At 45.0% G+C, this 21,396-nt stretch overlaps 1 protein-coding gene and 1 long non-coding RNA gene across 3 annotated transcripts in view; one reads left to right on the plus strand and one right to left on the minus strand.

Annotated features, from left to right (window-relative positions):
* The window catches only part of FGF1 (fibroblast growth factor 1), a 103,256-nt gene extending 100,444 nt beyond the window's left edge, over window positions 1-2,812 (minus strand). For both annotated transcript variants that reach the window (XM_059917367.1, XM_059917366.1), the window contains exon 1: window positions 2,428-2,812. The gene's annotated coding sequence lies outside the window, so the exon portion shown is untranslated. The remainder of the gene's footprint in view (window positions 1-2,427) is intronic.
* The window catches only part of LOC132362601 (uncharacterized), a 354,028-nt gene that overhangs the window by 300,067 nt on the left and 32,565 nt on the right, over window positions 1-21,396 (plus strand). The window contains exons 8-9 of the long non-coding RNA XR_009502404.1: window positions 16,770-16,894; window positions 17,313-17,512. This is a non-coding gene — a long non-coding RNA (uncharacterized LOC132362601). The remainder of the gene's footprint in view (window positions 1-16,769; window positions 16,895-17,312; window positions 17,513-21,396) is intronic.

Below are 21,396 nucleotides of genomic sequence, written 5' to 3' on the forward strand. Positions count from 1 at the left end.
GGGTAGGGGTGTGACCCCTCATCCCTGGGCGAACCCCCTGTAGAGGCACTGGGAGCGCCGGAGGCAGAAGAGGGGCCTAAAATATCTGAACTTCCTCCTGCTCTCTGACCAATCACCTGTGCCCCTCGCTCTCTCAAATCAGGCAGCAGAAAGTACCACTGATAAACATGTAACTGAGGAATCTAATAGGAAAGGAGATGGTAGGCTTGCCTGGGTTCTAACTCCCAGGCTGCCACTTACTAGCTCTCTGATCTAGGACAAGTGACTTAAGTTCTCTGAGACTCAGTTTCCCCATCTGTTAAATGGGGGATAATAGTGGTATTTACCTCGTAGGGTCACTGTGAGGATTACCTGAGATGATGCCTGTTAGGGGCTCCAGTATACATTCAGAGCTCCATCGGTGTTTGTCATAGTTATTATATTACTTATACAATCAGAATTAAGGATCTCAAGTAATCTAGCCATCCTCTATTGGCTGTTTTTATTTTTATTTATTTTTATTGGTTGGAAGCACCTAATGTGTGTTAGACACCACAGGGAGGGCTGGGGATGAAACTTAATTTTCCCCAGGAATGTAAAATTCAAGCCGGGAGAGAAACTAAGATACATGCAGTTCTTAAAGAACAGGTAAACAGTGGACTACAATGCCGAGGGGCAACGCTGTCCCAGTTTGGAGCGAACAGAAAAGGCTGGGTGGGCCAGATGCAGCCTCGGAGGGGAGGCAGCACAGAGTCTGGCCCTTGAAAGGCAAGATGGGTTCACATTAGCAGAGCAGAGGGAGGAAGAAGTGCGCAAGGGTGGGTGAAGGGAAGGGGAGGCCCGTGGGAGCACAAGCAGGTTGGGGGCCCAGTGGGTCTGGGCATGGTGGGTAGTCTGGAGACTGAGCCATAGACAAGCCTTCTGGTGTCTTTCCCACTCTCGGGTCTCTAGGGATGACATACCATGGGGTCTTTTAGTCACCTGTTCTACTAGTAATTATCCTTTCTATGAGACTTTCTGTCACACATACATTTTTGTGGAGTGTAAGAGGGAGGAAAGAAGAGGGGTTATGTTGGAGGAGCTTTGGCTCTTAATCTAGACGATCACAAAAAAAGCAGTACAAAGTGACAACCAATGACCTTGGCCATCCTGCATGCAGCCCCCTTGATTGTCTTTGGGAACCCAGCCTTTCATTGCTTTCAGGCCATGTGGTTTTGGGTGGGGATGACTACACCCCCATGGCAGGGATGGCACAATACCCACATTGGTTCAGTGAAATGTGACCCTGAGACTCTAGCTAGAATTGTTGGGAAAGGGAAACACCTATTCTTGTAGGATGGCTGGGCCAGTAGGACGTCAGCCCCCAGCTGCTGGCAGCCATCTTACCACCAGGATGAGTGAGTCTTCCTGGGAGTAGAATGACACAGGGATTCAAAGCAAGAAATGGAGAGAGACAGATTCACGATAATATCATCTGCGTACCTGGATCCCACCATATCAAAACCCTGGCTGTTTCAGTTACATGAGGAAAACATTTTCCCCTTGTTTTGTTTTTTTTTTTGTCTAAGTCTCTTCAAACTGGATTTCAGTCCATTGTCACTAGAAGAATCTTGACTTATTCAAGGAGTTATCTTGTTCCCAGCAGTGTTCTGTTGGCTTACCCTTAGCATAGATATTTGTGGTCCTGAGCCGAGGGGTGGTGTGTGTCAAGGAATAACGGTATGCGTGTGCAAGCGATGGGGACACCTATCCATACCCTCCAGAGGCACAGGTACATGTCACCTGCTCGGGTGGCAGAGATGTTAGAAGGAGAACCCAAAACTCTGCAAAATGTCATTCTTCTTTACCCCTTGACTCTGCTTACAGAGCAATTCTCCCCAAACCCTTGATTTTATTCTTCTTCTTCTCAGCCAAAGAGAGTTCTTGGATCTGTTAAGTATATTTTGCAGGGTTCCAAAGTCGTCAGGAAGAGATGGGGAAGGGGGGTGAGGGGAAAGGAAGCTCTGCAGATGCCATTTGTATTTTCTCCCTTTTGCCCAATTACAGGGAATCAGCTGGCATCCTTTTATTTATTTCCTATTCGATGCAGAGCTTTTAAAAAACTAAGCATTAGCATTACTGCAATGGGATTTGTCTAATGATTTTCTGGGAAATGTCTTCTTGGATCTCAGCAAAGATAATTCACTTTGTAGAAACCCTTTCCTGCTTCCCTGCTAAGAATTCGACTCACCCAGTTCTTTCGGGAAGCAAGCTGGCCTCCGAATGAGAGAAAGGAGTACAGGAATGCTTTAGTCTAGCATCCATCACACAGCCTCAAGCCTGCCACCGACTCAGATCAGGGAGAAGGCGGGGAGGGGGTGGGGGGGAGCGTTCATGCAGAGCGCAAGCCTGAAGCCAAGCGGAAAGTCCACAGCCATCGGAGCCCCTTGGAGAAACGGATGCACTCACCTCTGTACTTTGGCTCTGGGGCACTTTCTTTCTGGGGTGATGGCAGCTGTGCAGCCTACGGCATCCACACTGTCCTACCAGGACCGCTGCAGGCAGGTCACCGCGGGAGGAAGGGAGCTCCCATCCTCCATCAGAAGGGAGTGGCCTTCACCAAAGGAGGCAATGCCCTTATTCCCCTGGAGTCCAGGCTGTTGGAGCTGCTTGTTCTCTCTCTCCTGCTCCCTCTCTGATGTGTATGGAGCTCAGGGAGCCCCCAGAGAAGGGCTGTGTGCACACCACACACCACACCCGCCCTGATCCAGGTGGTCTCCCCAGCCTTGGGGAGCCTGGGGCATGCGTTGTAAGGCCACCCTCATGGGGTCCCTACCAGTGCGGCTGGTGTACCCACAGAAAGCCCAAGGACAAGCACTTGTGTATTTATTTCTCCCCCTCTCATGTGATCTTATTTTTGGACCAAACACAAAAGCTATTTGGGGGCTGGACAGCTGCCAGGTGAAAGGGCAGTTATCTCATCCAAGTTGTCTCCGTGCCTCTCTCTGAACTAGTCCCTGTTACCTTTCTGGGTATAAGGCAGAAGGGGGGGGAGGGGGGCTTGCTCTGAACCTTAGTTTTAATATATCTGAGCTATTAGTCCAAATTACTAACTTTATTTTAACCAGTTCGTCCCCACCCTTTGAGGTTTCACAGAAGATCAATCTAACGAACAAAGTCACAGCTTTTATATCTGAGGCTGGTGGGCATGTCCTACAGTCAACACGCATCTGGCCGTCGTCTACACCCTGCTGTAGACACAGAGACCCTCTTACCAGCACTGGGTGGGATCCCACCCCTGGAAGGCACTTGTGAGCGATGTGGAGGAGTGAGTCTCTAACACTGAATCGCACTGATTCTGGCTGTTTCCCCTGGCTGTTTCTGCTTCTAATTCCTAGGCTTGTAAAACTTAAAATATTTAAAAAGCTTGGGTTTTCGCCTCTGGTTCTTCCTCTTCAGACCTGAATGGGAAGCTTTGAAACCCTCATGCCTGACAAAATGCCAATTCCATATCATCATCTTCGCCATCACCACTGTTATTTCTTGAGACCTTGCTAAATGCCGTTTTCATGCTGAGCTCTTTTCTCGCATTGTCTCATTTATCCTCGCAACAGCTCTGTGGGGAAGGTAATCCTGTTCCAATCTGACAGCCAGAGAGGCAGAGGCTGGGGAAGGTGAGCTTGCCAAGGAGAGAGATCCCAGCCCCCATCGTCTGACTGAAGGGCAGGAACTTTAGGTCACTTTGCTCCCTGTCTCCTGAAGCTATAAATTATTGAGATTTCACTGTTGTTTTCATTTTATAAGAAGAATAACAAAAACCTCACATTAGATTCAGACCCATGACTTCAATCCTCAATTTCTTTTCCCAAACTCAGTTCTGAAGGGGAAAAAGAATAAGGTTTTCATCTGTTTACAGTCCCAGGCCCTGATTCTAGGTACAGGATGGAGAGTCTGTGGCCTCCATTCTCCGTGGAGCCAGTTTCCTATGAATAATTCACTGTGCAAACACACACACACCAGAGAGGACTGGGTGGGGCCGCCCAGGCTGTGGTCCCCACTGCATCCAAGGTGAATTGCCCTTTCTGTCTGCTACCTTGAGGGAGAGCCAGGGAGATGGAGCCCAATAGCTTGTCCAACACTGCCCTCTGCTGGCCACTAGCATGCATTACCCCTAGGATGGTGGTCTTCAAGACTTTCCAGTGGGCACACCAGGGATTATTTTTAGAGAAACAATTTCCAGGTTCCCAGTTTCTTTAGGTACCTTTTCCTAAAACTGATTTGCCTGAGAACATGTCTGTGTTCATAATAATCCTACCTTTACTGGAAAGCATACCCCTCACTCCAAAAATCTTACTAAGGAGCCATATCCCTGAATGTAAAAATTTCCAGGTCCAGGTTCTCAAACTGGAAGCTTCCTTTAAAAATTTAATTCAACTTCCCTTAATAACTAATTAAGGCAGTTTTTAATTTAACAACTTTGTCTCTTCCATCCCTTGAATTTGAGGGAGAGTACCGTGAAAGTTGTAGAGAATATTAGAAATAAAAATAACAGATTAATAGGTACATTTAAAGAATATTGTCACAGCTTAATTTTTTTTATCATTAATTTATTTAGTTTTGGCTGTGTTGGGTCTTTGTTTCTGTGCGAGGGCTTTCTCTAGTTGCGGCAAGCAGGGGCCACTCTTCATGGCGGTGCGCGGGCCTCTCACTACCGCGGCCTCTCTTGTTGCGGAGCACAGGCTCCAGACGCGCAGGCTCAGTAATTGTGGCTCACGGGCTCAGTTGCTCCGCGGCATGTGGGATCCTCCCAGACCAGGGCTCGAACCCGTGTCCCCTGCGTTGGCAGGCGGATTCTCAACCACTGCACCACCAGGGAAGCCCACAGCTTAATTTTTTAATTCCAATATTTACAATATGCTGGAAGTTATTATCTTGAATCCATATGAACTTAGTGGTGAACATTTAACGTCAGTTTTTAAATGTGAGTATAAGTAACATTATTTTTCAAAATTGTTTTAGAAGGCACTAGGGCAAAAATGGGTGAAGACAGACTATTGCAGCCTAGGGGTGGGCCTTGTTGACTGATAATAGGCTCTTATCTATCCAACCATCCATCCATCCCTCCATCTTTCCACCCATCCAGCCAACACCCATTGAGCATCTGCTATCTGTCAGGCATTGTTTTGGGCACTAGATATAAAAATGGTGAGCAAAAACCGACATGTGACATGCCAAATTCTTACTTATGAGTCCCTCTAGGGAATTGAGTGAGGGGAAACAGATTAATTTAGTACTTTCTCAAATAAATGTAAAAATTCACATTTGATAAGTACTTCCAAGGAGGGGTATTCAGTGATGAGAGAATGTATAATGAAGATTGTATGTTACAAGGATTGACCTAACTCATGGTGGAGATGTTAGGAATAAGGTCTGAAGCCAGAAAAAGGTATTCAGCAATCTCTATGAAAGGACTGTGAAAACCCAGGAAGAAAGGCCATTTTAATGTGGGAGGATTGGGGAATAGGATCAACCTTTGCAGAGTCAGTTGTTTTTAGAAAGGGCCTTTGCCCTTACACAAATACAGTCCATATTAAAAAAATCACTGACACCAAATTTTCCCCAGGGAACATTTGGCAATTTCTGGAGACATTTTTGGTTGCTGCAGCTGGGGTTGTGCTCACGGCATCTAGTGGGTATGTGCAAGGGTTGCTGCTAAACATGCTGCAGTGTTCAGGATAGCGCCCTCCACAACAACGTATCCAGGCTGGCCCTAAAGTCAATAGTATTGGGGTTGAGAAAGCCTGTTATAGATGAGGGCAGTGCAGGCCTTGTCCAAGTGTCTACAGTGGATGTGGACCTATTCATCCATTCTTTCATTCGACAGGTGCATATTGAGTACCCACTATGTTCAAGACACCATTCTGGGCATAATCGAGGCATACCAGGCACCCCCTAACCAAAACTGTCATCTCAAATGGCCTACCTGGGTGTGTTCCTGTTACCCAGCCTAAACGTTTCACCATTAAAATGGTGGCAAAACTGGTCTTGCTGTCTGTAGAAAAAGAGACAAAAATCTATGGATATGATTCACAATATGGTTGCTGCAACATTGCAAGAGTGAAAACAACCTAAATGTCTGTCCACAGGGGAATAGCTACATCATTTGGTACATCCATACAATGGTATACTGAGCAGCCAATAAAAAAAGGAAGAGGCAGATTTCTTTGAGATGACACAGAAAATAACCATGAAGATATTAACTGGAAAAAATTTTCAGAATAGCAGGTTAAATGTGATTGATCTGAGTTGTGTTTTTAAAATTGGTTTATGTGTGTGTGTGCTTGTGCATGCAATTGCTGGGGAAAGTCGCACCAAATTCTTAAAAATGGCTACCTCTAGGAAGTGGGGAAAAATGTGTAACATGTTCATTGGGAAAAGTCCCCCACCTAATTCCCTCCTTTCGTAACAGTTAGATTCTCCCCAGTTCATCCTCTCAGTTACTACCAATATTCAGCCAGTCACCAACTTCTGGAGAACATTCAAAAAACTTCCAAGACAGTATCCATTCCTTATTAGTAACCCAGGGTCCTTCAAAACTTGCCTCCAGCCAGTCTTCATGGGCTTTTCTTGGGAGCCGCTCTTCCTGCGACAGCCCTGTTCCCACTCCCCCTCCCCAGAGCTTAAGTCATAGTGAACTCACCAGGACTTGTCACACCATACTCTTTCAAGACAGGCTCACCTCTGTGCCTGAAAAGCAGTCCTTTTCTTTTTCTACTTGTATTAGTCAGGATAGACCAGGTTATACTACGTTTATAAATAATCTCCAAATTTTAGTGACTTAAAGTAACAAAGGTCTATTTCTCATACATCAACATGGACATGTCCATGTGTAGGTTGGCTGGGCAGGTCTGCTCCATGTCGTCCTCAGCTGAGGTCCCAGACTGAGGGAGGTCCAGCCCTCTGCTTACAGGAAGGAAAGGGGAGAGGTGTTTCCTGTTACACTAGCACCTGGCAGTTACTCCTACTCACACTTCATTGGCCAAAATGAGTCTTATGGCCACACCCAACATAAAATGAGGTGGAGAATTTTAGTCCTATTATTTGCTTGGAAGGTGAGGAGGTGAGGGTCATAAATGTTTGGGGAACCTGAATTCTATAATTGCTGGGTGCAAAATACATATATATATATATATATATATATATATATATATATATATACACACACACACACACATATATATACACATATATATATATATATATATAATATATATATGTGTATATATCTCCACAAAGTCAAGTTTACTGATCACATTCAAACAATCTATATCCTTACTTATTTATCTGGTCATTTCTTGTGATTTTTGTCCATCTTAGCTTCATATGTTTTGAAGCCACATCATAAAATGTATACAAATTTTATAATCACTCTATTTTCCTTGTGAATTGAAATTTTTATCATTATGATGTATCCTTCTTTAGCTATAGTAATGCTTTTGGCCTGAAAATATGTTTTGTCTGATATTAATATATACTATAAATATTAATATAATTTTGCTTAATATTTATGTTTTGTCTACCCTTTATTTTCAACATTTTAAAATTAATGTTTTAGATGTGTTTCTTATAAACAGTATATAGATTTTTAAAATCCAGCTCAATACTCTTTGACTTCTAATTGAAGTATTTTGTTCATTTACATTTAATGAAATTACTGATGTATTTGGATTCAAATCTACCATCTTATTAAATGTTTCCATTTGTCACATGCTCTATGTTCTTTTTATCCTCCTTTCTTTTTTGCTTTTGGAGTGGCTAAATATTCTGTTTTACCCTCTCTTACATTGCAAGTTATATACTTTTTTTTACTATTCTTTTAGAAGTTATTCTAGAGATCACAATATGTATCTTTGATTTATCACAGTCTAATGTTAATTAACATCTTTATCTTCTTCCATAGTAATACAAGGACCTTAGAACATTTTAGTTCCATTTACCCCTCCCTCCTTACTTATGCGTACTTGTTATATATTTTAACTTTTTAAATCCCCAGTGGACATTGCCATGTTGTTTTGTACAGTCTACTTCATTTGGATTTCCTCAAATTAATCTCTGCATTGTTCTTCGTTTTTTCCTGCACCTGTAATCTATCATATTAAATCATCTTCCTTTCCCTTAAAGAACATGCTTTAGTATCTGCTGCTGGTAAAGAATCCTGAAAATGTCTTAATTTAACCTTTGTTATTAGAGGCTCTTTTCACTGGGCATGGAATTCTAGGTTGGCACTTCTTTTCTTTCAGCACTTGAAAGATATTTAAATTCTACTAATTTCTAGCTTCCATTGTTTCTGTCAAGAAGTAAGCTAACTTACTATTCCTTTTTTCAAGTAATGATAGCTGCTTTTAACATTTTTTTCTTCTCTTTGTCTTTGGATTTCATATATTTTACTATGATGTACCTAGGTGTAGTTTTTATTTATCCTGCTTGGGGTTCCCAGGGATTCTGGAATCTGTGGCTTGTTTTTAGTCAATTTTGGCAATTTCTCAAATATTTTCTCTTCAAATTATTGCTACTGCCCTATTCTCTCTCTCATCTCCTTCTAGAACTTCAATCTTCACTCAATCTTCCATGTCTCTTATTCCCTCCACTGTATTTTCCATCCTTGTGTCTCTCCATGTTTCATCCTGATGTTTTCTTCTGACTTCCCAGTTCATCACTTCTCCCTTTGACTGTGTCTAATCTGCTTTAAACCCATCCACTCAGCTCTTTACTTTTGTTATTATATTTTCAACTCTAAATTACTGTTTGGTTATTTTTCAAATCATTATTGTCCCTTTTTTTTAAGCTTCCAGTTCTCTGCCATATTTTTAAATCTCATCTTTTATCTCCTTTGCACAAAGTCTGTGTCCAATAATTCCACAAGTGGAATTCTCTGGGATTGTTTCTATTGTAGTTGTTTCTGTTGGATCTCACTCATGTTGTCTTGTTTCCTCATGTGTCTGGGTACCTTCAGACTGAATTGTATGTGAAAAATTGTTAGTAGAAGTAAAGTGAGACATTATGGTGTTATCTTCCTCCAGAGAGTACGGTAAGTCCCCTACATATGAACAAGTTCCGTTCTGAGAGTGCGTTCGTAAGTCCAATTTGTTTGTAAGTGCAGCAAAGTTAGCCTAGGTACCCAACTAACACAATCGGCTATATAGTACTGTATTGTAATAGGTTTGTAATACTTTTCACACAAATAATATATAACAAACACAAAAAATAAACATTTTTAATCTTATAGTATAGTACCTTGAAAAGTACAGTAGTACAGTACAACAGCTGGCATACAGGGTCTGGCATCGACTGAACAGGCAAGAAGAGTTACTGACTGGAGGAGGGAGAGGAGGTGGGAGATGGCAGAGCTGAAGGATCATCAGCAATAGGAGACGGAGGGCAAGCTGCAATTTCACTCACGTCTGATGTTGATGGCACAGGTTCTGGTTCCTTGCTGGATTCAGTTCTATCTACCCTCTTTAAAAATTGATCCAGTGATGTCTGGGTAGTAGCTCTTTTTTTTGTCATCGTAGATGACACAGTAGCACTGGATTGCATTCTGAACGGCTGCTGCAACCTTTGTGTACCGTTCTATGTTCACGTCCTGTGCCTCAAAAACTAACAGTGCTTCCTCAAACAGAAGTTAGGTGATTGGACACTGGAACGCACGTTCGCATCTTTGAAAATTTGCAACTTGAAGGTTCGTATGTAGAGGACTTACTGTACTTACGTTTGCTTCTGCTAGGCACCTGGAGATACTAGCAGTCTGGTCTGGCCAATCTGGCCTTAATCCAGTTTGAAGAATTAAGCTCATTGGAAGCTGGGTTGGGACTCTGCAAAATCTGGTTATTTTCAGTTCACCTAGTCTTAAGGTGCAATCCTTCAAGGTCTTTGTCTAAAATGGGGAGTTACAGTGCCCCGGCTCCTTTGGTGGGCACTGGATCCCAACTTGTGTCCCCTTAGACATGCAGAGCTGCCTAGGTGCTGCTTAACCTCTCAGCTTCTTAGTCGTCTCTTCCTGAGGCAGCAAATATCCCAAGGGGGAAAGAGCCCCCAGTTGTTGGGCTTGTCTCCCTGAATGGCCATCTTTTCCCAGAACTTGGTTTGGCAATTCTTCATGATCTTATTAAGTTTTTGGTGCCTTCAGGCTGATTTTATCCTTCTTTTGTCCAGCCTTTCTAATTGTCCCCAGCAGGAAAGCAGACCCCAATGATCTAGTCTGCCGTTACCAGATGGTAAGAAATATAAATGTAGGAAGTTGTCCAGGTGTTTGTGCACGTGCACACCTTATGTGAGTGGTGGGCACTGGGGTCAACCAGAAAGCATGTGCTTACTTTTGCCTTATGGGGATGAAAGTCTCATGTTGCCAGATTTTCCAATTTTTTCAAGAGAAGTAGGAAATGTGGGCTTTTTAAATGTGAAATCCCAATTTTCAATGGTGGTTAAAAAAAATTAACTCTCAATGAGCCAAACAAAATCCATCTGGGGTCCAAACCGAGCCCACTGGATACCAGTTTGAAATAGCTGGACTACAGTCTGTGTTGATGGGAGAAGTAGGGTGAAGGGTGGCTCTCCTTTACCAGTAAATGCTAGCCTCCAGCGGTCCAGGCTGCCTTGAATAAACACCAGGCCCTCATACAAATAACTTTAAAACCACTTTATGTCTCTACGGAAATCTCTTAAAAATGCCAAGGGGGAGGATGGATTCCAGTCATAACACCAACAACATTTCTGAAAAGCCTTCTCCCATCTCTCTCCCAAATCCTCCTCATGGCAGCTCAGCAGCTACTCCAGACTCTAAGAATTCATCTCTTTAATTCCTCCCAATTCAGCCCATCCCTGGCTCTTATCTCTCTTGTCCCCCCTTCTCACCTTCTGATCTGTTCTGCTTTTTCCATTAGGTGATTCTCTGCCTTTGCTTCGGTGAACCCATCAAGTCATCTGAGTCACAGCACCACACAGTTCAGAATCCCTTCCCATAGTTTCCTACCTTCTGCACAAGAAAGGCTCCAAAACTTAGTGGGCCAAAGCTAAATCCTCCTTCACAGGAAGTGGGGACAGGGAGAAACGATGCTGTAAATATTCTAAAATATGTGTGTTTTCCTGTCCCATCAGCTATGCCATCTGGGATGGGGTGAAGTCAGGACAAGATGTCATTTTGCAAAGGAGGCAGAGCCCATATCAGGATGCTTTGGCACCAGGGTGAGTTTTCAGATGACTGCCATCTCCTTGTCACTTACCTTCTACTGAAAGGACAGGGTCCCACCCAAACCACGACCCCTCCCACAAATGGGGAGGGAGAAGCCAGGAGGAAGAGAAATCAAACGTGGGCTTTTTCTGATGTGTCTAAAAATAGAAAGTTGGCAAAGCATGTCACAGAATACAAAGTATTTGATAAAAATAGCATCTGTTGAGCTTGGAACTCAAGCTAGAGATGCATGGAAATGAAATTTATTCCTTCCTTTAGTGTTTCCATATTAGTGTAACAATTCTGTCTCTCTCATTGATGAGGGTTCTGATGCTGCTTTCTGTGGCCAAGTGGCTTCCTTTCCCAGGGTCTGATGGTGGAGGAGGTGCTGGCCGAATTAAAGAAAGCACTAGACTGAGAGGGTCATGGGTCATGGGTGTGGGTCCACCACTCTCACACCCACACTTGACTTTGACACACAGTGTCAGGGCTCACTTACACCGGCTTGTGAGTTTTCTAAATAAGCCAGTGTTGCTGACTCACAGGAGCCTGAATAGTACTAATAACTGTGTAGTAGTATTACTCCCCCAGAGGGAGGCCACTTGCCATTTGGCAAGTCCACAGAGGCTGCTGTCTCCCTTCCCCTCCCGCAAGCAGCTACCCAAGGTGTCTGGGGCTCATATTCTCCTCCTGCTACTGAGGACCCCACAGGGCTGTCCCTCTCAGGTCAGGATGGGACTCAAGACCTGCCCTTTCTCAAAGCACATCCCATAGTCCAGGGAATTACTAGCCACAGGGACTGTTGCCTCTCACCAGCTCTTCCAGATCCCAGCTCCTCAAATGTCCTGCTCTCTGCTGAGTTTCCTTTACCGAGGAGCAAAGCTGAGCCAATCTAATAATAAATGAGAACAAGGGATCAAGTGGCCCCTTTTAAATGAGCTAGGTTTTTAAATTAGTTCTTTTAATTGTGGTAAGATACACATGACATAAAGCTACCATCTTAACCATTTTTAAGTGTACAGCTCAGTGGCTTTAAGTACATTCTCATTGTTGAGCAGCCATCACTGCCATCCATCTCCAGAACTCTTTTCATCTTCCCAAAATAAACTCCTTACCCAGCAGACAGCAACTCCACATTTCCCCCTCCCCCCAGCCCCTGGCAACCACCATTCTACTTTCTGTCTCTATGGATTTGACTACTCTAGATAGCACATATCGATGGAATCATACTGTATTTATTGTTTTGTGACTGGCTTATTTCACGGAGTATAATGTCCTCAAGGTTCATCCATGTTGTAGCATGTATCAGAATGTCCTTCCTTTTTAAAAAGGGCTGAATACTATTCCATTGTATGAACATACATACCACCTTTTGTTTATCCATTCCTCCATTGATGGACACTTGTGTTGCTTCTACCTTTCGGCCATTGTGAATTATACTGCAGTGAATGTGGGTGCTCTTATCCTGCTTGTTTTGAGCCATTTGTATTTTAACAGGATTTTTAAGGAAGGTAATCCAAATGGTGCAATATTTCGGGGATCTGAGGCTGACCCCTTGAGAGCTGTTTTAGGCGGAGACAGATTTGGTGCTCTTGCATCAAACTATGTCACGTGCATATGGGGCTGCCTGGGGATATGTGTTCTGGTATCGTGTGTTGCGTGCTTTCCTCACTGACAGGGATAGGAACTTATGTCCAGTGGAAGGAAAATGTTTCTGACTATAAACACTTCTTAAGCTACTCGGCCATGGGAATCTTGACAGTGGTTGATTGGCAGACAGTGACAGTGGGAAGTGATGGGGTGATGCAGATGCAAGAAGGCTTTGATATCAAACCAGCAAACATGTGTCCCACGCATGGGCTTCAAACACCTGCCTTGTCCTGATTCTTTAGGGTCCTTGCTGATTCACATCCACCACCCCCCCAAGATCTCCTGTATCTTTAACTCTTAATTTCCCCACCATCAGCATTGCAACATGCTCAAGTGTAATGAAACAAAACTGCAAAGCAAATCATAACCTCCCTCCCCCCACCCCCGACCCTGAGCCCTATCACACTTCTTCTCCCACCCTCTCTCCCTCTCTTCCTCCTGGAGAACTGTCTTCCCTCCTCACTTCCACATCCACATCCCTACCCCCACTGACTCCTAAACCCATCACACTCTGGCGCCCATGCTCTCCTGGCTCTGGGTTCCGATATGACCTTGCTGAGCCTCCTGATTTGAGCTCCTGACAGACCCGAGTCTCAGCCCCCTGTTCAAGGCAAGAGCCCTGCATCCTGAGCGGTCCTGGCATCTTGCTTCAGAGGCAGTCCCTAGAACACCAAGAATTTTATATTTCATTAATTTTTTAATTTTTATTTTTACACAGTTTTTAAAGGTTACACTCCATTTACAGTTATTACAAAATATTGGCTATATTCCCCGTGTTGTACAATACATCCTTGAGTCTGTCTTACTTCCCCACCCCTACAATGCCCCTCCCCACCCTTTCCACTGGTAGCCAGTAGTTTGTTCTCTGTATCTGTGAGTCTGCTTCTTTCTTGTTATACTCACTAGTTTGTTGTATTTTTTAGATTCCACATATAAGTGATATCATACAGTATTTGTCTTTCTCTGTCTGACTTATTTCACTTAGCATAATGCCCTCCAATTTTTTGTAGCTTAGTAATATTAACTTGTATATATAAACCACATCTTCTTTATCCATTCATCTGTTGATGGACACTTAGGTTGCTTCCATATCTTGGCCATTGTCAATAATGCTGCTATTACTTATTTATTTATCTTCCCCATCAAGAGAAGGAGATGTAATCCAGAACCACACCCTTACAAACTCAGGAATAAAAGCAATATTTGCAAATCACTTTTCAGACAGTGGAGTGTAGAGATGAGGCAATCACCTCTATCATTAAACAGACTTTGATACGACTCCCCGTTCTGCTAGTTGCTAGCTGGGAGACCTTGGACAAGTTTCTTAAATGCTGTGCCTCCTCTCCTCACCTCGAGATGCAATTGTAGTTGCACCTACCTGGTAGGACTATTAGGAAAAATAAATAAGAAAATGTGTGTCGACGGAGCAACTAAGCCTGTGTGCTGCAACTACTGAGCCTGTGCTCTAGAGCCCGTGAGCCACAACTATTGAGCCCATGTGCCACAACTACTGAGCCTACGCGCCTAGAGCCTGTGCTCCACAACAAGTGAGGCCACCGCAGTGAGAAGCCTGCGCACCGCAACGAAGAGTAGCCCCCACTCACCGCAACTAAAGAAAGCCGGCATGCAGCAACAAAGACCCAACGCAGCCAAAAATAAATAAATTAATTAATTAAAAAAAAAAAGAAAATGTGTGTCGAGTGCTGAGCACAGCGCATGGCTTATAGAAAGCATTTCGTAAGGATGAGCTCTTATTACTCCTTTTTAATTGGTGTAAGTTGACCTTAGTACTTAAGTCTGTCTTGCTTTTCATACCTGTAAAATTTGAACGAACAAATGTGCTAAGACTAAGGGGTTTAATTGCAAAATTCTCTAGAGAATAAATGGTTTCCTAAGAGATCAGAAACATTTACTAAAGACTGCATGAGAACTGCAGGAAGAAACATCGTCTAGAGGCTACTGAAAGGCAGAGTCCCTGAATGAGGGTGAACATTCCTAGATGTTGGGAGATAAACCAAAAGACTCGAGAGTGTGATTAAACGTGTGCCTCGGTGATTAGCGTCAGATAAGATGAATGATCTCTATGATGCAAGAACAAACACAGACTGTGGGAAAACAGCCACTGGAAAAGCTATTGGAACTAAAATTAGATGATAGTCAACAGTCTGGCCACCAGATGAGGAATCTACTGTTTGATAAATTTCACAAAACTGTAGCCCTCATTTTAAAATAAGTAGAGAGATTCCAAGAACGGATTGCAGGGTCCATGAATAGGTATAGCGATCTGATAAAATAGCTGAATTGTAGGCAGAAATTGAAGGACATTGAGGTAACACTGACACATGCTGTTCCACGCATGGAGGCTGGAGGGTGGCTGGATTGCGGTGGAGGGTCTAGTCCGGTGTGGTGCTGTGTGGCAGCTGGGAGCATGTGTGGCTCTCCAGTACCTGACCTGTGGCTGGTGGACACTGAGAGGTGCTGTGAGTGTAAAAGACGCACAGCTTTCAAAGGCTGAGTAAAAAAAAAACAATGTGAAATATATCAACAATGTAAAAAATATTAGTTGCATGTTAAAATAACGGTTTAGATGTAAATGTTGGGTGAAATAGAAGATATGAAAATTAATTTGACTGTTTATACTATTTTAATGTGGCTTCCAGAAAATGTAAAATTACACACGTGGCTCGTATTTGTGACTCGCTTTATATTTTTACTGGACTCTTGTAGTTGGTTCAGCTCCAGACTCCCCTTGCTCCACCCAGATCCAGCTGGTATAAACCATGACCTTGGACAAGTTATTTAACCCATGGAAGCTTCAGTTTGTTCATCAGTAAAAGAGTGGTTGTAGGAATTAAAGGGGGTAATTAAAAAGCATTAACAGTGTGCCTTGTCCAGAGTAGGTAGTCAACAAATGTAAGCTATTTTTTTCTGTTGTTAGTTAAACCCATAGAGCTGGAAGTTTCCTATAGGTCAGTAGCATTACGTATTTAAGACAATACTAGAGGATGCCATCACAGTCTACCAAATGAGAGAGGAAAATCTGCCCACCTTTTAGAGCAGCGGTTCTCAACTGGCGACGTCACGTCTGGTGATGCCTGAGAGGGCTGCTACTGGCTGTCTAGTGGGTAGAGGCCAGGGATACTGCTAAACATCCTACAACATACAGAATAAACCCCACCCCCAAAAAACACACACGCACCAAATTATCACGTCAAAATATCAATAGTGCCCAAGGTGAGAAACCCTGAATTAGAGGCTCTTGGTTATTTGCAACTTACACTGATTAATGGTCAAGGTCCAGAACATGTGTGACATAAAAACTACAAATGCCATCCAGGTGCATGGCCCCAAACCAACAGCATCAGTATCGCCCAGGGAGTTATTAGAAATGCAGATTCTCAGGCTCCATCCTAGTCCAGCTGAATCAGAATCTCTGGAGGTGGAGCCCAAAAATCTATGGTTTAACAAGCCCTCCAGCTGATTCTAATGTACTGTAAAGTCTGAGAAGCCTGCTCAGCTGACAGTTTCCTGGTTACCATCTCCTGCACATCCCAGGCCCGAGCAGCAGGTGGCAGCAAAGCCTATAAGGATGTTGTAACGCCTGCGAAAAGCCGAGAAGCTGCGTGCTTGCGACGAATCAGTTGGTAACCGAGCTGGGTGCCAGAGTGTTTTTACACTAGATCACAGTTGATAATGCCAGCTTTCTAATTTCAGGAAAGTCAGAGGGGAAATGGTTCATAGTCATCCTAAGGTTCCTTCTTAGTCGTATAGTGTTTGCAGGGCTTTGAGATTGTTCAGTTCTAACGTCTGTTACAAAGGCGTCTTCTCCAACAGAGAATTTAGTGAGTAATTCGGTTTGGACTATTCTCCTAAAATACTTTCCACCCTATAAAATCCCAAAGCCGTGAGAATAAATCATTTCTGCTGTCCCCAGGCAACTTTGGGCCAAGTATTCGACCCATCACCCGCCTTAATGGACCCTTGGCCCCTCCTCTACACGTGGACCAGATCTAGTGAATGATGAACATCTCACGTTCCCCAGGATCTTTTGTCCAGCAGGTAAAACTAAATTTGTTCAGTAATCTTTATTAAGGGTAAGAGCGAGAAGGTTACAGTTCAGGTAATTTTCCATTTGTGCCACATGGGGGCGCCCTCCACACTGCCATGGGCATCCATGGTCCAGGTGAAGGCGTTGAAGCAGAAGGTTGAGGGACCTGCTAGGCAGTGAAGGGCGGGGGGAGGGAACAGTTACTTTTCTTCTATAAAGTAGCTGAGTGATGTGGCTTCGGTTAGACCTCAGCCCTGCACTCTAGAGCTGGGTTTCTCAAAGGGTGATCCCGGGTCCAGCAGCATCAGCATCACCTGGGAAGTAGTTAGAAAAGCAGATTCTTGGCTCCATCCCAGACCAGCTGCATCAGACGCTCTGGAGGCGGGGCAGTGATCTCTTTTAATAAGTGGCTCCACCCCCTCCCTCCAGGTGATTGCGCTGCAGGCTGTAGCTTGAGCACCGCTGCTGTCTAGTCTGGAGCATCTCCCTCGTTACTGGCTGGGACGCAAAACCACGTTGCTATCTGATCTCATCACACTTCTGCCAGGAGGTGAAATCTAGGAGCCCACCTTCTTGATGCCCAACGTCTTCTTCAGGTCACTTACCTGAGAACACCTGAGGATACTGAGGTCAGTCACTCTGCATGAACCTGTGGAATACCTGGGCTCTGAGGGATATAAAAGAGCGTTAAGTAGGGTTTCCGCCCTCACGGAGCTTCCACTCTCCTGTAGGAGATGGGATTGCCACTGGGAACCAAAGACGGAGAGGGGCCCAAAGGCTGTATTTCTGGCTACAGGGGGAGGCAGCGTGGAAGCACACACCTGCCAAGTTCCCTTTTCTGTCCTTGGCCTTCCATTCTCTCCCGCTGCTGCTGCAGCCCGTCCTTCTCTCCTTCCTGCTCAACTGCCTGCCCTAGGGTTGCCGTGGTTTTCTCTTCCTTTTCCCCCAGCCTCACACATCTCTTGTCCTATTTCTCCCATTCCATTCTGGTTTTGTTTTAAATCCCAAAAGTCCAGGGATAGGTCCATCAGGGATGGGGACCCCAAGGGGCAGGGGGAAAGGAGATAACCAAGTGGACAAGGGCAGATTTCCACGTGGGGTAAATCCCGAGAACCCCTGACTGCACTGGGATCGTGGTTGCTCTTGCCCCAAGCGCTGTGCAAGCCTGGGGGAGGGAGAGCACTCCAGGATGCAGAGCATGGGAGAAGCTTGGGGCGGGGTGTGGCTGGACCTGAGCTAAGCTTTGGCAGGGGCTTCGGGTGAGCAGAAGGGAGGGAGGGCCCGTGCCAGCCCAGTACCAGGAGGAGCTGGGGTGTGATGGGGAGTCATGGGAAGTGAGGCTGGATGGGTCCCCAGATTGAGGAGGTGACAGTTAAGGTTTGAGTTTGACGATGGAAGTACTAGGGAGATATACTAGATTCTTGGGCAAAGGAGAACCGTGCATAAGAATAAACTGTTATTGAGAAGGCATCACCTATGACAGGGGTCACAAACTCAAATGCCTATTTTGTGAAGTGGGCCAGGTAAGAAGCAGTAGGGCGTGGGGAGGGGGGGTGCTGGGGGAGGTAGAGAGCTGGTGTTTGCTCATAATAAACGAGCAGTTATTACACAAATCCGGACAGTTATCACCATGGGGAAGTAGAAGCCCAGAGCTGCCAACTCTTCCTGCTTCTCAAGAGAAGTCAGAACTCTGGATTTTTTTCTTAACGTGAAGTTTCTTAATTTTTAGATATGGCAGCTAATTACAAACTTGAAAGTCTGGGCCTCTGGTTGGCCAATTCTCACCTGTATTTTTTTTCTAACTTGGGGGTTTGTACCATAGTCTCAAAATACTATCTCATTTCTTCCTAGTTTCCTCCCTCACTCTTACTATCAAATCCATATATTATGAACAAAAAATAAATATAACATTCACCAAACATTAACAATGTGCTCCTTTAGAGGCTTCACATGGATTATCTCATTTAATCCTCCCACAACCCTGCAAGATGTTAGTCCCATGTACAGATGGAACACAGTGTCAGAGAGGTGAAATCAGTGGTTCCAGATCACATAGTTACCAAGTGGAGGAGCTGGGACTCAAACCCAGGTGGTCAGATTCCTGAGTCATGTATTTAACCTGTGTGCCTTTCCTGTGTAGTTTTGTTACTATATTTCTGTCCTGTTTTTCTCTCTTCTGAGCATGAAGTGATAATCGTGAGGTTACGTCTATCTTCTTGTGTTAAGATATCAGGCCTGCTTTTTTTTTATTGCCTATACCCTGATGCATAAGGCATGTGAGTCAGTTCTGGTCAGTTTGACAGACATTTATTGGGAACCCATCATGTGCCATGTACGGGGATGGGCACCAGTACAACGTCACGAAGCCATTTTAATAGGGGATTCTGACAAATAGAAATGCCTCCTGTCATAATATGGGATGTCACACTGGGATAAAGGCATCCTCAGTATGCAGTGAGATCACACTGTGGAGTTGTGCATGTGGGGAGGGGGTGGGTCAGGGGTGTCTTCCTGGGAGAAAGGTGTGGAGCTGAGTGTCAGAGAACTCTGAGCAGCACCGGGGCTCAAGAGGCCAACCAGTGGGCGAGCCGCAGGGTGGAGGGAAGATCGAGAGAGTGGTGACAAGGTATCAGGAGGAGCCAGGAGAAGCTACCTAGGAGGGCTGTTAGATAGGAAGAAGGGCCAGTGCCAGAGGGGGCAGGGTGGATAGGCTGAGGGGCAGAGTGCATAGAAAGAATAAAGGTTTGATTGTAGAGTGAACAGATCAGTGAATCCACCGAAAGGCAGGAAGAGGACATTGCCTCAGCTCAGCCCGGCACACAGGAAGGGCTGACCGTCCGGCAGCCTGCTGTATCTCTAATTGGTTGTGGCACCTTAGGCAACCTGCTTTGCCTCTTTGCCCCAGTGTCCTCATCTGTAAAATGGAGTCCCTCGCTCATATAGTTTAGCGAGAATTGCATAAGACGCCCATGCCAGCTCTAGCCCCAGTGCCTAGCCCAGGGCGATCACTCAGACAGTGTGAGTTAGATTATCATTGTAGGCGCTTGGTAAATGTTTGTTGAATGAATGAGAGAGAGCAGTGGCTTAAGCATCCCCAGTGATACCCGCTGGAGGTGGGAGATCAGGACAGGAGCTTAAGCTTAAGAATGACCCATGATTCCACTTGTCTTTGACTGGCAGATGAGGGTTACATTCATTTGAATGAAACCGCAGCTTTATCATAGACTCCAAATGAAGCCGTCTGGTCCCCTTGAGAAGCATCCCACCTAACAGGCAAGTCTGACCACAGATTCTGCAGTTGAATCGGCCATAATTCAGTGCTGAGGCTGCTGACTTTCCCCAGTGGACTTGTCTGCATGCAGGGGAATCTGGCATTCCTGCAGGTTACATCGTTCCCACCAGGTGCAGTTAGCCCCTCCGACAGAGCGCGCTCTCCAGGGCAGTTGCAGCAACCTGGCACCTGACACCTGACACCGCAGAGCCAGCCCATCAGGTGCTGATGTGCAGCTGTTCAGGATGAGCGCCAGCCTCGCTGACTCTGGGTGATGGACAGATACAGCTACCGCCACTGCCTCCCTTGCTCCTGAATACCATGGAGTGGCCAGTCTCCCAGCCAGGTGGGTGGCTCCAGGTGGCCACTTTTACCTTGGGAATTCCCACGAGACCCAGGAAAAGACAGAAGAGCTCTGTGAAATGATCACAATCATGCTTTCCATTTCTGTAGTCATTTTTGTTAAGGATCTCAACTGCTGGGGCACATGGGACTTTTTCTCCAGGGTTTCTGTGCCGACAGCTGTTGTACCTTGATTTTCAGCGGGTGATGGGTGCCCCTGGACAAAGAGACCTCAAAAATGAAAGTCTGGCTGCTTTTTTCTGAATGAAATGCTTTCTGTGGCAGCGGAGCCCCAGCTGTGTGCTGGATTCCTCTGTGGAGAAGGACACACATAGAGCTGCAGGTTCTGAATCGGTAGGTGGGTGGCCACACCCAGACACCGAGATCGTTAACCAGCTCCTTAGGAGGCATTTCTCACAGTGTGGTCCGCAGGCTGCCTGCATCCTGGGCACTTGTTCAAAAATGCAGGGTCCTTGGTCCCACCCCAGACTCACTAAATAGACAGGGTGCGGATGGCTTCATGTTTAACAGGTGACTTTAACCACAGGTCCCTCAGCAATTTGAACACATTTCCATTTGAGAACTGCTGCATAAGTAATGCTGATGTACCAGGACACTTGGAAAGCCACTGCTCTACAACAATTAAGCTTGAATTTCTGTCCCACAGACCCTAGATTTTTTTTTCCTGACTCAACTACACTTCCCTCAGCAACTTAGGCAAGTGTTGGCCAACAGAACACAAAGAAGCAAAGAAAGTAGAAAAGTGATGTAATCTGAGGCCATGTTGAGTCTGAGGCCAAGAAATTGTGATGGAAAAACACCAGGGCTCCTCACCTGGCCTGTGACAGAGCCTTGGTGGGCGAAGGGGAGTGTGTGAGAACTTTCAGAAAATGGTCCACA

Source organism: Balaenoptera ricei, chromosome 3, assembly GCF_028023285.1.
Source record: "Balaenoptera ricei isolate mBalRic1 chromosome 3, mBalRic1.hap2, whole genome shotgun sequence".
Lineage (NCBI taxonomy): Eukaryota > Metazoa > Chordata > Mammalia > Artiodactyla > Balaenopteridae > Balaenoptera > Balaenoptera ricei.